Source organism: Apis florea, unplaced genomic scaffold (genome assembly GCF_048593485.1).
Source record: "Apis florea isolate Af1SG1 unplaced genomic scaffold, ASM4859348v1 contig_2492_pilon, whole genome shotgun sequence".
Classification (NCBI taxonomy): Eukaryota; Metazoa; Arthropoda; class Insecta; order Hymenoptera; family Apidae; genus Apis; species Apis florea.
The window spans coordinates 3,678,824-3,694,828 of record NW_028256593.1 but is presented as its reverse complement, the minus strand read 5'-3'; the positions used below and the strand labels follow the sequence as shown (position 1 = coordinate 3,694,828).

At 42.2% G+C, this 16,005-nt stretch overlaps 1 protein-coding gene across 12 annotated transcripts in view; it reads right to left on the bottom strand.

The window, feature by feature from the left end:
* Positions 1–16,005, bottom strand: part of heph (polypyrimidine tract-binding protein 1 heph) — a 455,618-nt gene that overhangs the window by 244,504 nt on the left and 195,109 nt on the right. The window lies entirely within an intron of this gene.

Sequence of the window (16,005 nt, the reverse complement as noted above, 5' to 3'; positions counted from 1 at the left end):
AGCAACGAAACACGTTGGATTCTGTGTACGATTATTGGTTATGAGTTATTTTATAACGCGATATTAGTAATATTATCGAGTATGCAAGAATTAACAATAAAATTCTCGTGCCCTGGTGTATTTTTAATAACGTACGTCTATGGTGGAAATGTATTTGCAATACCTTTTGCAACGAGAAAAAAAATAAAAAAAAAATCCTTTTGAAAACCTGTCGAACTTAAAAAAAAAAAAAAAAAAATTCAGTATTAATAAAACGGAACAATAAAAATCGTATCGTGTTTAAAAATAACTTTTCAACATTTCATAACTGGAAAGTATAAAATATTTAATACGAAATATTTCCCGAGTAAAATAAAAAAAAAAAAAAAAAAAGAAAAAAAATACTCGATAACTTTTCATCGTCGAGCATATTAATTCGCTATGAACCACCTCTGTCGTTCGTAATTCCGCTTGTATTCGATCACAAAATTTCGTTTCCACGGTGTGTAATCGTCATTTTCGAAGGAACGAAAACAGATTAAAATTTCGTTCTAGAAATTCCGTTTCACCGTTTCTCGGGGATCGAAAAACTTGCAAAGCTGTTGCTCGTAAAAGAAGTATTCTCGATTCTTTTCGCTTTTTATCCCATTCGTTTGTTTTAAACGTGAATGCATGATTCCAGCAATTCGACAAATTTTTCCCCAGATATCCACTTGGCGCCATATTAAGCAACAAACTTTCAAACAAGAAGACGTCGAACGTCTCGTCGAAGTTTCTCAACGAATCTTCAATTTATTCTCAGCCTCCCTTCCACCCTCCTTCACCATCCGTCCCAGAAATCGTTCCGATTCTTACGCGATTTACCATCGCGCCTCGATTAAAGAGCTGCCCGATGCACTCGATTGATTCCCAATCGAAGTTGGACGAGCAATCGGCACGCTCGAACAACGATGTTATCGGTTACTTCGCCCGAGATGCCGAGTGGAACGAAATTTCGAAATGGAAAACGGGGAATGTCCGAATGGATGGTTGTAATTGATTAATTGATAACAGAGCCTCGCGCGACGATTCCATCTATATTTTTCGCGTTTTCAAATTCTTTCAACGAACGAATTATGATGAAATCGTAGGGGAGGAAATCTTAAGTGTTATTTCTCTTCCATTCGTATATTTTATTTCAAATATTCGTTTTAAAATAAAAAAAAAAAAAAAAGAAAGAAAAGTATATAATACCTCTGAACACGAACAAAGTGGACAATTCTGTTCAAAATTCTGAAGGTAGCTCTCACGATGAGAATAATAAAATTCGAGTAAATTCGAAATTCGATGAGGGAAGATGAAGAGAAGAAAGAGAACGTTTCGTCAGTAAGTTCGTAATAATAATGATCTAGTCCAAAGGTGAGAAACTTCGATGGGCCACTTCCACCAAACTAGGCCAACTTCTCGTTGGCGTGCACAGGCCAATGAGCCCGATGAGCCAATCGTGTAATCTATTATCATCGTCCACGTGTTTGCCAATAATTCGTCCACGGATCATTAATCATGGCGGGCAATCGAAACAATAATAGTCCCTGTTTTATATTTGCTTAGAGCTCGCTTAGCATATATAATTATTATTATGTCCGCGTAGATAGCAGGGCGGGCAATTGGAACAGGCCGATAATGACAAACTACACTTTGGCATGTTCGTGCAAGGAGGCGGTGTAAAAAAGTCGGGTGAAGAAGTTTCGCGAAGTAATTTTGCACCGTGTCATTGTTTACTAGAGTTGGCTAGAATTTTACTTTTTTTACGGCAGAATTATCTCTCCCTTATGCCATCACTCCTCCATTCGATTCCCGTTTTAACTCGGACAAAATTTATCCTCTCGAGGCGAAACGCAGTGTTTCTCAACGCTGGAGATTAATTGCAACAATTACTCTTATCTCTGAGAATTACGAAAAATTGTCGCTTTCCTATTTTTAATTCTAATTCTATTTATATATATATGTGTGTGTGTGTGTGAAAATGAATGACAAAGAATTAAAATTAGGAGGACATTTATAGGGGAAAAAACATCGTATTTTTGCACGATTATAAAAGAGAAAAAGTGTGACGAGTTATAGCCATACAAATCGGTCGAGGAAAAATGTTTTGTCGCGAAGCAGTGGCCGCGCGGACAAGTTACAACAATAGAAGCCGAAGCGTTGTGTCTCGGCTAAAAATTTATCGCGACAGGGAGGAGGACGGAGGACGGTTGTTCGCGAGCGAATCAAAAATTCCAGTCGATAAAACAGTCGTGAAAATTTATCGCGGGGCGGGATAGACGTTTCGCTATCGAATCTCGAAGGGCAGAGAAAATATTCGTGGCTGATAAACGTGAGGATCGTCGCTGTTCCTACAAATTAATTCAGCGAAAACGATCGCTTGCTTTTTGGACACAGTTGTTAAAACTGAATTGTAACGTGCACGTTTCGGGCTTAGAGGCTTTCGAATGTTGAAAAGTTGAGAATTTTCGATTGAATCGATGTTTTGCCGATGGAAAAAGATTGAGCCCGTTAATAATTGTAAGGGAGAGTGAATATAACGGTTGAATATACGGGTTAACTTATTATGATTTCTCGTTCCCTCTCGTTTGATATTTTGGATAGGGCTCGTGGCGTTTGGTTATGTAAAATAACGGTTTTTCGGTGTTTTAATTGCGAGTATATATGTGTGTGCGGATGAATAATTAAACGAGGGGTGAAAATATGTTTAATTAGTTCGAGCGTAATGGAATTTTTAAGACTTTTCCTCCCTCCCCCGGTTATTATAATTTTATTTATGCATATATGGAAATGTTATTAACAAATATATGTTGATGTTGTGCGAAGTTAAATCTATTTCGGTTAGAAATTTCGTAAAAATTCATCGTGTTACATCTATTTATTATAAGGGAAGCAAAATACACGATATATACGCTTCCCTCCACTTTTCATTTATTTTTCACGAAGTCGACGTTGATAATAATGGAACTTTGGATTTGAGCGAGATATTTAAATATATATATATATATCAGACAGGATTGTTTTAACTAAGATGGACACAATTTGTATTAAATTAAGCAAGCTATTCTTGAATCGATCAATATGAATTGTTAAAAGAGAAATAAAAACGAAATCGCGAAACGTTTCGAATTAAATGGAAACGAAACGATTGTGAACACGGAATAATTAACGAGCTGGTAAGATTTTTCGCGCAATCTACGGGCCGGAAATGGATGCAGACGACACGGTGGTTGGGCACAGAGGAAGAGTAGCAGACAGTTAGAGCGAAACTATTTTTCCCTTAAGTCAAGGCAAGAATCATTTCGAGTTGAAATGATTAAATATTCACGCGTTTATTCTTTCAAATTAATTTTAAATTGTATTAAATAAATCCTCCTTAAACGATAATTATTTTTCAGGAAAGAGGAAGAGAGCGAGATTTTTGGAGATTTCGATGCCCGCAATCCTATTTTTCCAAGGTAAGAAAATTATTATTGACAATTTATTTTTTACTAACTGAATGTTTCGAATCGTAAAGAAATTTGTTTTACTCGCACTTTTATTCTATTCAATATTGTTATTTCCATTCTCGAAAAAAAAAGAGATTTGATATTTATTTATGCACTCGTAATAAGTAACATTTTAAGCTCCATTTCTTCTTAGACTTGTGTTCGTCTGATCTAATCACCATACGTGTAAAGAAAAATTCCAACAAAATAGATCTTAACTTAATCTCAACTCATTCCAGATCTTTCGAGTAAAGCGACGAATAGACTTTTCCGCCATTACTAGTCGTAGTATAAAAGTGACAAATAATCCCAAGGATTAATTGTCGATGGTTCCTCGTACTTTTCGCAGTATCTTTTTAATGCTCGATTCGAGGTCCTCCCTCTCTTTTTTTTTTTTCGCAAGAAGCGCTTCCAAGACAAAAATTTCAAGAACCACTCGAGATAAGCTGGCCAGGAAACGGAGCGAAAGCTTCCCTAGCAATTTTCAGCGCAAGAACATTGCTGTTGCGTTATTCATGCGGACCTAAAGTAGCGTTCTTAAGAAGCATCTCGTGGATGACGTGCTGCTTTGTGAATTTTCCTACGGTCACTTTCGCATCGACGAAGTCATCCAGAATTTGTCTTGGAAAGTCTGAATATTCAAGCGGCTTGATGCTTACCCCTCCCCCCCCCCCCTCCCCTCCCCGGGTGATAACAATAACATAATGGAAATCTCCCTAATAATTCAACGATTCGTCTGAGTTCTGAGAACCGAAATCGACAAACCGTTACCCAATATTTCCTGTACTTTTAATTACACGTATATTTTAACTCGGATTAATTCGATCTACTTTAACCACGTGTGAAATTACATCTGATTTTCTATCTGGAAAGAAGATTGGAGAATTTGAGAAAATTGTAAATATTTTAAATCCTGAATCAATGCTCGAAAGCGCGATTTTGCTCCACAATTTCTTGCCTCAAAATAATTTAATTTCCTTTTCAGATCTTTTTCCGGAAAAAGCTACACGTCAAACAGTATCTTTTTCGCTCGATAGGGAAAAAATTCGAGCTAAAGAAGGATTAATTAAAACGCAGGATCACAAAAAAAAAAAAAAAGAAAAAAATCTAAACTCTACTTTCCCAACAAATTCGCCTGGCATCTGGGAAAAAAACGGAAAGAGCGGAAAATATAAAAATCCTCCAAAGGTCAGGCTCAACACCCGGGGAGGAACTCGTTTCACAATGACCTCAGAGAGCGGTTGAAGCTCGAATGCTCGACAGACCGAAACGCTTGATACTTGATTATTTTCCCTCGACAGAGTGCTAATTAGCCAATGCGCGCAACACCGTGAACGTAGCGCGAATTATTTTCTCGTCAGCCTGTTCAAGTTTTCCTCTCTCGAGGCAGGGGCTCGTCTTTCGTTCGGGAAGAAGATCCGAGTATCGTACGTGTCCGATACAAGGCAACACTGTCATTCGCTTATTTTTCCCTCTTTTCCTCCCTAAAAATAATTTTCTAACTCGTAATGGAGCACGGATTGGTTTATATATCGCTTCTTCACAGCCTCTACGAACACCAAGTACTTTGCTCTCGAGAATAAATCCCTAGAAGATGGCACAATATTTCTCCTCTGTTTGCAGGGCGTCGCCACCAGATCTTGTCTATAAATAATTCCAATCAATTACGCCATCTTTCGAGACAAGAAGATTCCTTCTTATTCAAAAAATTTCCCTCGAGACACGTTTTACAACCAGTCTCATTGTGCAAAAATTTATACATTTCGCCAACAATACGAATTTAATTCCTAATGATTAATATCCCATAAGAGAGACAGAGAGAGAGAGAGAGAGAGAGAGAGAGAGAGAGAGAGAGAGAGATCCCAAGTTGCACGAATATCAGAGCAGGCTGGATGATCGATCGTCGCCGATATCTCCAAGAATATTCACCACCTGACCCCAAAATAGTAAATATTCATGATGATGGAATCTGCCAATGTTTAAAATTTCACTCGAATCGATGGCTTCGAAGGCGCTCGTTCCGCGGGACAAAACTCCCCGTTCTAACGAGCCCCGAACTTGGCCAGCTTGGCAACCACTGGATCAGGAACAGATTTAGCCACGCCGATGAATCATCCATCGCGTTTGTCGTGTAAACAGGGGCGAGTCTCGCGGCCGGGAACCCCCGACCTTGCCCCGTCACCTCTCCTCCAAAGGCCTATCATCCCCCTTTCCTCTCCTGTTTGCCGAGGCTTGCCAGCCTCGAGGAGACGCGGCATCCTCTCCACTTTAATCCCCGACGATCGACAGGTGTCGGGAGAATGCTGATCGAGGATCCTGAGCAAACTCTCGGGACTCTCCGCCTCCCTGCAATCGCGTTCCAAGCATGTTCCAAGGCGAGGCGAGATATCGCGTCACGGGGATCTTTTTTTACCGCTTATTAACTCTTTTGTACGTGCATTTGCCATCTTACTATTATATTTACATTTTTGAAATTAAAAGGTTACATTTCATTGGCAAGTGTACGTGTTCTGGGGACTCTTGTTACTTGATTGGTAGCCTTAAATACAAATACAAAGGATTAATTCTACGTCTTGTAATTTTTTGATTGATTTAAAGAACGAGAGATACAACTCTTCCTTATCTTTCTTTCACATGAAATTGTGTTGCCTATCTACGATGTTATGGAATAGAAGATTTCTTTGACAACGTTTATGGATGAGACTACTGGCAATCCTGTTACATTGCTACGAATCCGTGTTGAAAACTGTGCGTAGATCGAATAGAAAGGAAGAATGCGATGATACTATCGCGGTCTGTTATGATAGAACTGCACGATTTCCATTTGTTTTCGAGTATTATGGAGGGACAAATTCATTTCAAACGTTTGTTCGAAACGCCGACCTCTGTCGTCCTAACTCCCTGTGAAAAATGGGGCGAGATTCGATGCATGTGTTCGGGTGGAGGAAAAGAGGAAGAAGAAGAAGAAGAAGAAGAAGAAGAAGGGAAATCGTGTTTCGCCGCGAGCTGAACGCGGGATCGTCGTGTCTGGGAATTTTTTCGCGAGACCCGCGACGAATGGGGCTCGCGTCACGCTCGAGGAGCCAGCCGGGGAACGGTCGTTGCCTCTTGACAGCCCGTCTCGATGCACCGTTTTCCCGGAAAGATTTAAGCGCCACTCGCGATTTCGTCGCGTCAGCATGGCCGTGAATTCGTGTTTACGAATTTATATTACTCGCTCGTGATTTGGATTTGAAAATCCATCCGAAACTGTTCTTAGGGTTCTTAGGTAGTCAGAGCTGTTGTCTACTTGGCGCAGTAGCAACTTTTGATCGTTTGGTGTCGTGTAAACTCGTTGCCAGTCTATCAGAATAGAAAAGAATCGGTAAAATATTCAAACGTTAAATGTATTGAATGCTTGCTTCTATAATATGCATGATTATTAGGTGTGCAAATAAGTCCTTTCCTCTTCCTTTTCTGCGATCATAACTTCTGGATTCGAATCATTTAAACGATGAAGATATATTTTTTCTAGAAAAATATTAAAAATATTGGAATAATGGAAAGGTAGTTATAAAAATATCATCGAAAAGAATATTATTAAACTTTGTTGATGACAGTGAAAGTTCTGCTAAAAATAATTTGATAGATATTTTTAAATCACAGTGACAGTAACGATTTTATTTCGTCTACGAAAATGTTGTAAGCGACTGGTTATATTAGGTGTGGCAAATAAGTTCTTTCCCCTTCTTTCCTACGATCATAATTTCTGACCGAATTCGAATCACTTCATCGTTCATGGCGCCATCCGAAAGAGTATTTTTTAGAAGAGTCACAATAAGCGCTCTGAGATTTTCCATTTCTGTTATTCGAGTCGTCGCTTATTTTTTGCGTTTCAGCTTAGGAAATCGGCTATCGAAGTTATTGAAATGGTTTTCACTGGAAGAGAATGCTGTATCTCACGGAACGTGCAAAAAATCGTAGCAAAGATTCAAAGCCGACTCAGACGCGAGAAGAATCGGCAGAAAGACCGGGAGTCACTGGACAAGCGATATCTATCCGACAAAAACAATCTTGTACCTGATTTATGTAATAAAATCTTGAATTTGAGAAAAAAGGGGGAAAGACACCTAATACAAACATGACCACAAACATGATCCGAGTTTTTGAGAATCCGACTCAATATCTTTGGATTTTCGCACGCAGAAAACATCGTTTATGATACACGATTTTTTTTAAAGGGAGACCACTCTTTAATCCCTTAACTTATAATATCGTGAGAGACATGGTACGACAATCGGGCTACGAAGACAAACGCTTACTAATTTTCCTGTCGTTGCTTAATTTTTGTGTTCCAACTTAGGAAATCTGCTTAGGAAGCTACTGGAAGAGAACGCTGTATCTCACGAAACGTGCAAAAAGTGGTAGCAAAGATTCAAAGCCGACTCAGACGCGAGAAGAATCGGCAGAAAGACCGGGAGTCACTGGACAAGCGATATCTATCTGACTATCCAGAGTAATCTTATACCTGATTTGTATAATAAAATCTTCAAAAGATTAAATAAAAAAATCTGCTCGAAATTAATTCCATCACCGATATCCTTATATAATCTTCTAACAAAACAATTTCGAAACTTTTTAAAGTTTAAAGTGAACAGGAAACGAATAGGTTGCCATCTAGACGCGACTATCGTTTCCAGTCCAAGATACAGAGATAGTTAAATAATAATTTTCACGTGTGAAAATTCGCAAATTGGTCCGCTTGGAAGGCTCGTGACTCGGAGCATAGCAACGTCACGGCTACAAATCTAATCGTCCCTTAACACATCGAACGGCCTCGCGCGCATAGGAACGTGGGACGTAGCAGGTTGGAGGGCCGAATCGATCGAACAAGGAACAAGGAACAACACACGAAGCTCCGCGTATTGGCCAGCTTATTAGCCGAGCATAAGCAATCGTCAAATGGAATAGCGGGCCCGACCTGGTCGGTGTCGAGGGACAATCGAGTCGTAAAAGCTACTTAGTGCTTCGCAGCGGCGAACAAATGGACATCCGTGGCTAATTTATGCGATGGGCAGCGATATTAACGAGACCCCTCCACCCTGGAGGACGCGCCATGGGACCGGCCCACTGCTAGAAACTTGCAACTTCGAGGGGAAACCCCCTCCATTCGTTCTCGCAAATCGTTCTTTGGGCGAAAGAGAGCTGAATTTAGAGTCTCCGGTTTGGAAAAGCGTTATGAATGGTAAATGGGACGATTGTTGGAAAATTATTCAGAGATTCGTTTGAAAAAGTTTATTCCTGGACACGTTCCTTATCGCGAATTTAACAAAGTGTAAGAGTAGCGATAGGTGAGGGGCGATTGAAGAGGTAAAGGATTATGAGATGGCTAAGATTGTTGACCGAAAAGATTGTTCAGAAATTTGTTTGTGTACGGTTGAGGGAGGAGTAAGTATTATCATTATTCGATTGTTATCGTGAGAATTAATGAAATGTTATTTGGCAGACCAAACTGAAGGTATGGAAAGAAATAAGTAAACAATTTCGCTAGGTAAATTTAATTGATTGTATGAAGATTGAACGTTAATATTAAAAGAAAAAGTGTTAAGTGGTTTATTATTAAAGAAGATTGAATCGGTTTATTTCGGAAATTAGAAACGATAATTTAGTGAAAAAATCAAGTGACAATTAAATTTCAACTCGACACTGGTTTTAACTTTGATTATTTCCCTTTGACCTATCCAATTTCACTACTTCATCGACACGTAAGATTTTTTACTCGTTTAAAATAAGAAGACTAAATAATTACAGGATATAAAAACTGGTTACAATAGTTTAGAAGTTTTAAAGTAGTGAATAAAATCTATTTTGGAAGGAAAGAAACGTTTCATCAAAAGAATTTGTTAAATTGCAAACTTCTCCCTTAACTCTCGGAAGAGATATAATGAAAAAAACGTGTATTTTTAAAAACCTCATCACCGTAATTCCGGTAATAAGAAATTATTGTTTTACAATTAAGGTATCCCCCTATGAAAAGAATTTCATTGCACCAAATAGCGTAGATCCTACGAAATAACGTTATGAATATCAAATTGTACGACTGGACAACGTTTATTCTTACGTTCATTCATCAAGGATGAGCAAAAATTATTTTATCCATCTTTTCCATCCGCTGAAAAAAAAGAAATTCTTCCCTAGTCACCTGAGAAAACCTGAGAAGACCGCAAACTCGCAACTGTACGCGTCAAAATTTAATGATCCAACACGCACATTTTCTCGAAACGACACTATGAAAAGAAACGATAGAAGACAGAGACATTTTGAAACCAATCCTCCATCACCCGAGTCGAACACTATCCTCGCCGCTTTTTCTTTTTTTTTTTTTTTTTTTAAAGAAAATTTGTCGCACTCACCATGGTGTCTTTGATGTGCTCGACCGGTTGCAGGAGGACCGTGGTTGCGGCTAGCGGCCGATGATGATGCTGCTGCTGCTGGTTGCTGGTGATGATGATGATGTTGCTGCTGCTGCTGATGGTGATGGTGCTGATGGTGGTGCGGATTACAATTGGCGATATTCGTGCAGGTGCAGGTGCAGCCAATGTTGCAGGCTTGCTGGCCGGCGAAGAGGTGTCCTACCAGGCCGGGGGTGATCGCTGCTGCCGCCGCGTTGTTGATGCTGTTCAGCAGGGGCGGAGGCAGGGACACCGCACCACCCGGGACAAACGGGTACGAATGAAAATACGTGGTGATGGAGGATCGTGCCTCGTCGGCGCCTATCGTCTCCGCCAACCAACACTTGCCGTTCCCTAATTGGGGTACGAACAAGCCGCGGCCGCCCAACGAGTGCAGCCTCCAGAACAACCTGCCGCCGCCGCCGCCGCCGCCGCTGCCGCGTTGTTCCTCACCGAGCCAGCCGCGTTCCAACGACGCCTGATGATGATGATGATGATGATGGCGAGCTTCCGTCTTGCTCGACTCGCACGACGGCCACCACAGTTTGCCCGCTGACTCCGTTCCCCTCTCGATGACCTCGATGAGATCGATCGTAACTCTCGAGCCAGAGTTCAAGATTCGAATCGCAGCCCGGATCGAACCGCGAGGCCGATTATTATCATCCGTTTTCGATCTGAATCTCGCTTCAATCTCGCTTCTATCTACACGAGTGTTTTCGTTTTATACGCGCGCTTAAGTCGTCCGGACGTGAGACGTCTAAGAGTGCCTCTTAGGGGGAGGGGGGGCTAGGGGGAAGAGCGGCTCTGATGAGGGCCCGATCGGAGGGGTACACCTTAAGAGCTATAACACGCGCGAATCAGATTAGACGGGCTGTCGCCGCTCAAGTCCTTACTGTACTATTATTAGACACGCACACGCACGCGCGCATACGTACGCACGTACACATACACGAGGGGAGGAGGGGGGGGAGAGAGAGAGGGATAAACACACGTGTTCGGGAGCGAGACCCGTGTGGTCTCTACAACCGCAGAGAGAAGACGCAAGATTTCGAGCCTTAAGTGAGATACGAGACGATTAGCCTAGGGATCGGTCCTCGCGTTAGAAGTACGTAGATGATTGTCAAGATGTGTGAGCGAGTTAGAGGGGGGGTTTAGAGGGGGTTGGTTGCGCGCCGTGCGAAGGTAAAAACAGGGATGGCACGGTACACGCACACGCACGCGGTAGAGCATGGAAACACGCATACAAGCATATACACGCGCGCGGAGGAGACACAGAGGAACGCGCGCGCGCACGCACGCACGCAGCAGACACACACATACACACACGCGCGCGCGCACACACACACACACACGTATGTGCGTGTCGAGTGTGCGAGGAGGTTGAAGAGTGACGAAGAGTGACTCTCGCACGACTCGCTCGCACGTTAATTGAAACGTCGTAGGTACGTGGATTCTCGTGATTGTTTCTTTCCTCCTTCCATGTAATCGCGATCCCCCCTTGAAGAGCGATCTCCCGTAGGAGGATCGTGGATTTCAACTTCTCTCTAATAAAGAGATTCACCTAGTCCAAGTATATTTTTAGCTAAGAGAGCTAGCTGAAAAATGATTGTCACGAAGATTGACAGAGAACGCCCCTGGAAAATAGGAGCAGATAGGGAAGAGACGGTCGGGCTTTGCTCTACTTCCGATAAGGAACAGCTGGCGAAGCCCAACGATCGGATATGTGCGAAGGATGTATACATATAAACGTATGTATATAAGTGTAAATATATATAATATATATATATATATATCGTGTGTATATGTGTGTGTAGAAGTTTATATACATAAATATCTATGTAGATAATATATATATATATGTGTGTGTGTGTGTATATATATATATATATGTAGAGCGTGTACAGAAGTAGTACAGAGGCTGGAGATCACATGAAGACACGAATACTCGTTTACTCTCTTTCACTCGGTAATCCGCAGGGGAGGGGAAGTACCGCGTGTAGCTCCTTTCCACCTCTCCCTCTCACGATCCTTTTTTTTTTATTTTTTTTTTTAATTTTTTATTTTTTTTTATTTTTTTAATGATTCCTCTCTATTATACCCAACCCACTACTGTGCTTGATTGTCTTGACGCGATTCTCTTTAGTGCGATCGGTCGCTCATTATTCACGCGCGACCATCTCTTTTTGCTTATATACTTATTTTACTTCTTACTATTATCCTAATTAACTTACGCATAAGGGGGGAAGGGCGGGGGGAGGGACAATGTGATACCGCGTTATATCTAAAAAGGAGGAATATATCGACGTTCTCTCTCTCCGTAATCTACCTAACGTAGATAACGCGCACGTCTCTTCTCGTTTAGTTACTTTGTACAAACGTAGACGCGCAAAAACGTCTAACGTCCGAACGACTAACAGCAGCGCTCTCTAGCACCGACGAATCGCGGCCCGCCGCGGAAAACAAAAATATAATTCTCTATCCCGGCCTCGCGACTCTTCCAGCGAGCCTCTTTCTGTCCTCTTTCTATCCTCGTTCGCCGGCCTCTTCTCGCCCGTTCAGCTTTAAATGATCCTCCTGCTCCAGATTCCTCGGCCTCCTTCTCCCTTTCTCTTTCTATCTACCGTTCGACGGCTCCGTAAACACCGTAATACAGGCCCAAGCTGTTGGCTGTGCGCGCGCGACCTTGAAACACCGCTGGCCGCTCGGTTGGCAATACAGGAAGAAGCCTTATCTGTTTTCTTTCTCCCCTTGTTTCCCCGGCCGGTTCCCTCGATGGCTGCTTCTAGCACGGGGGCGACTCGCGTTCGACACACACAGACACACACACACGGTCGGACAACGGGGGAGGGCAGTGAGACTGTGATCAAAGAGCCGGTGCATACATGTGCCACTCCTGTGACAGCTGCTGGTTGAACGTGTCTCGACGACGGCCACGACCAAGAGGGGGGGACCAATGTAGATTTTAGACAGGCTCTCGTGCACACGTTGTATCACGTGCCGACCGTTTTCACACTAGCTTCGTTGGCTTGTTCCGCGTCAGATCGACTCTCTCTCTCTTCGGCCGGCTGACGCGCGCGTGTGGCCACCGACAGGCGTAAACAGCGAGAGAAAGAGAGAAGGGCAGAGAGGGGGGGGGGGAGGAGAGAGAGAGAGAGAAAGAGAGACAGACAGACAGAGATAGAGACAGAGAGTAGGTACCGGACAACCACGGGCGATCGGTGGAGGACTAAGTGGGCACCGACGTCGAGAGTTGAAGAGATGGAGCGCAAACGGCGACCCGCACAACGCAATAATAGGCAGACAATCGTAGTCGGACCAGGAGGACTTGGTGATAGGTATATAACTTGGTCGTATATATATATATATATATTACGTGTGTATTATACTTTCTGTTGGAGACACGGAGTGATGAGAGATATCGGTCGTGTGTGTCTGTCTGTCTGTGTGCACGTGTGTGACTGGTGTCGCGTTGGCTTGGAGATCTGTTGCCGCGACCTGCACGGGGGCTGAGGCGGGGTGGGGGGAGGGAAGGGTTTTTCGAGAGAAAGAGAGAAGGAGAAAGTGTGTGTGGGAGTGTGTGTGTGAGGCGGTGTGTGTGTACGTGAGAGAGTAACTCGGAGGCGGGAACGATTAAAGAGCGTCCTACTCGATCGCCTAGCTTGACACAACTGAGAGTAGTGTCTCTCTCGCGGCGCCCGCGTAGGCCTCCACCGCCACCGTCGCCGCGGCCGGGTCGTGTCGCCGCGTATACGCGGCTTTCAAACGTTACCCCCTGCTCTTTGCACCCCGGCGCACGTAGCGTCGCCAATCGGGAGCGAGGGATTGCCGAGATCTCGCGAAACTTCACGAGCCGAGTCGAGTTTGCGCGCAACCGGGCGTAAGTTCGTGCCTCGCTCCTCGCCGCTCTCTCCGTCGCGATCGCTTCTTCCTCCCTACCTCCCTCCCTCCCACTCGCACCAGTTATCCCCACTCGAGAGCTCGGCCGAGAGAACACAGTGGTGTGTCTTTACTAACCCTGTTTCGCTCGCTTTCGCCTCTTTTTCTTCCACTCCGCTCTATCTATCCGCCTCTCTTTCTCGCTCCTTGCTTTGCGACTGACTCCCCGCTCGGGGGATTCTCACCGTGGATAGTTCCTCGCCGGCCAGGTTAGACCGATTCCTTCTTTACGAAGGGGAACGTGAGTGCTGGTGACTTATGTTTGGGTTGGATGGGATTTCACCGTCGTTGGGTGGTGTGTTTGGTGATGGGTGGGGGAAGGATAACCGGTGAACAGTGGTGGACAGGTGGATTCCGTTTCTCTACGTTGGTGATCGTTTTGTGACGTGTTGCTACAGTGGTTTTGCATTAATGGGAGATAGAGTTAGAATTCGAATCGAAATATATTGCGATAGTTTATACATGTAGATAGATGTTAATGCCGACGATATCGATGTGACTCACGAACGTTTTCGATTTCAAGCGGTATTTAAGTTGGCACTTAATAGATTACGTTAGATCAAATATTTACTCGGTTCTTGTAATTTTTCGGTATATGTGTGTTTCGAAAGATGCTAAAAAGAGAGTTTAGATTTATCTAAAATAGAAAATATCCTCCCGACATGTCATCCGTTTTAATAATTATTTCAAAACTTGTCGAAACGAAATTTTCTTAACTTCAAAACTGTAAAATGTAATTGGAAATAAAATGCTGAATTTTTTCGTATTATTTGTAAGAACTTTTTTTAGCTTTACCCGAAAACCTTTTTAATTTCTGTCACACTTGTGTAATTCGATAGGTACGTATTTCATTATTTATGGAAGGAATTAAATAGAAGTTGAATTACAAAATGTACAATATTGACAAGAGGGAATGGATCAAACGATGAATTTTAACAGAATTATTTCCCGAAATACGGGAACTTTTCTTAATTAAAATTGACATTATCGAGTTGAAATAATCACCGATGTAATTATTAAATGTGTAAATTAAATCAGTGCTATTTGAACGAAAATTAAAATATTATTTATGGATCACGATAATATTAAATCACCTCATAAAATAACCTCTATTGTTCAATTTAAACTATATATCAAATTTATATTCAATAAAAAAAAAATGAATAAATCTAATGGTTGAATTAACGAATTTACGAATAATTAAAATCATCCCGATATCGAGAATTCATAATCGCGGATAAAAGAAAAAAAAAAAAAGAAAAAACCTGACCAATCATCGATCACGGGCAAAGGATAAGAACGACCCTTTTTCAAAGAGCAAAACAACCTTTTCTATTCGCTCTTCGACAACACGCTTTTCAAATAGTTTGTCCAAGATCGAGATTGCGATCGTTCAAGTGGGCAAGAGGGGTGAAAAGCGGAAGAGAAACGAAATTCGAAGGCCTGTGTGTGTGTATGTGGGGCCCTCGAGAAAAAAAAACGACGAGAGAAGTTAGTGACGGCCACGAGAGCGCTCTCGATGTGTTCTTCGGGATTCTGATTGTTCAGAAACGAGCGGCGTCGATCAGGATCGATTGCGCAACGAACCGATTCACCCTCCACGGCCTCGAGAATGCTCGAACAATCGGCTCTCCATCCTCGAAAGTGGTAACCTGATTATCCACAGCCGGCCACAACGAATAAAGAGGAGAATAAAGACACGGTTTTGAGGGAGAGGACGGAGTGTTTTTGGTGGTGTCCATTTCTCAAAATAGATCGTGACGCCAATTCTTTGTCGAAAAATAGAAGTGATTTCTGCGGATCTTGAGAGAAAACTTTGTAAGAATATTTATTTTATATGGGTAAAATTGCGTGTGGATACGAATTAGTTCGAATGTGATAATCGGATCGATTGATTCAAACAAGACACGAAGAGACGATTTTACGTCTCTAAGTATTGTGTGAATTGAATTTTAAAGAAAACGCTAATTAAGAAGAGCATCTTGCGCAGTTGATCAAAAGAATTGAATATGAATAGAGGATAATTTGTTTAAGAATCGTTGCATGGAAAATGGAAGAAATTTTGTCGGAAGGAAATACATTTGTAATAAAAAGTTTTCGAGAAACTTGCCTAATTGCATTACTTGCTTACTTTTTCCTCTACGGTC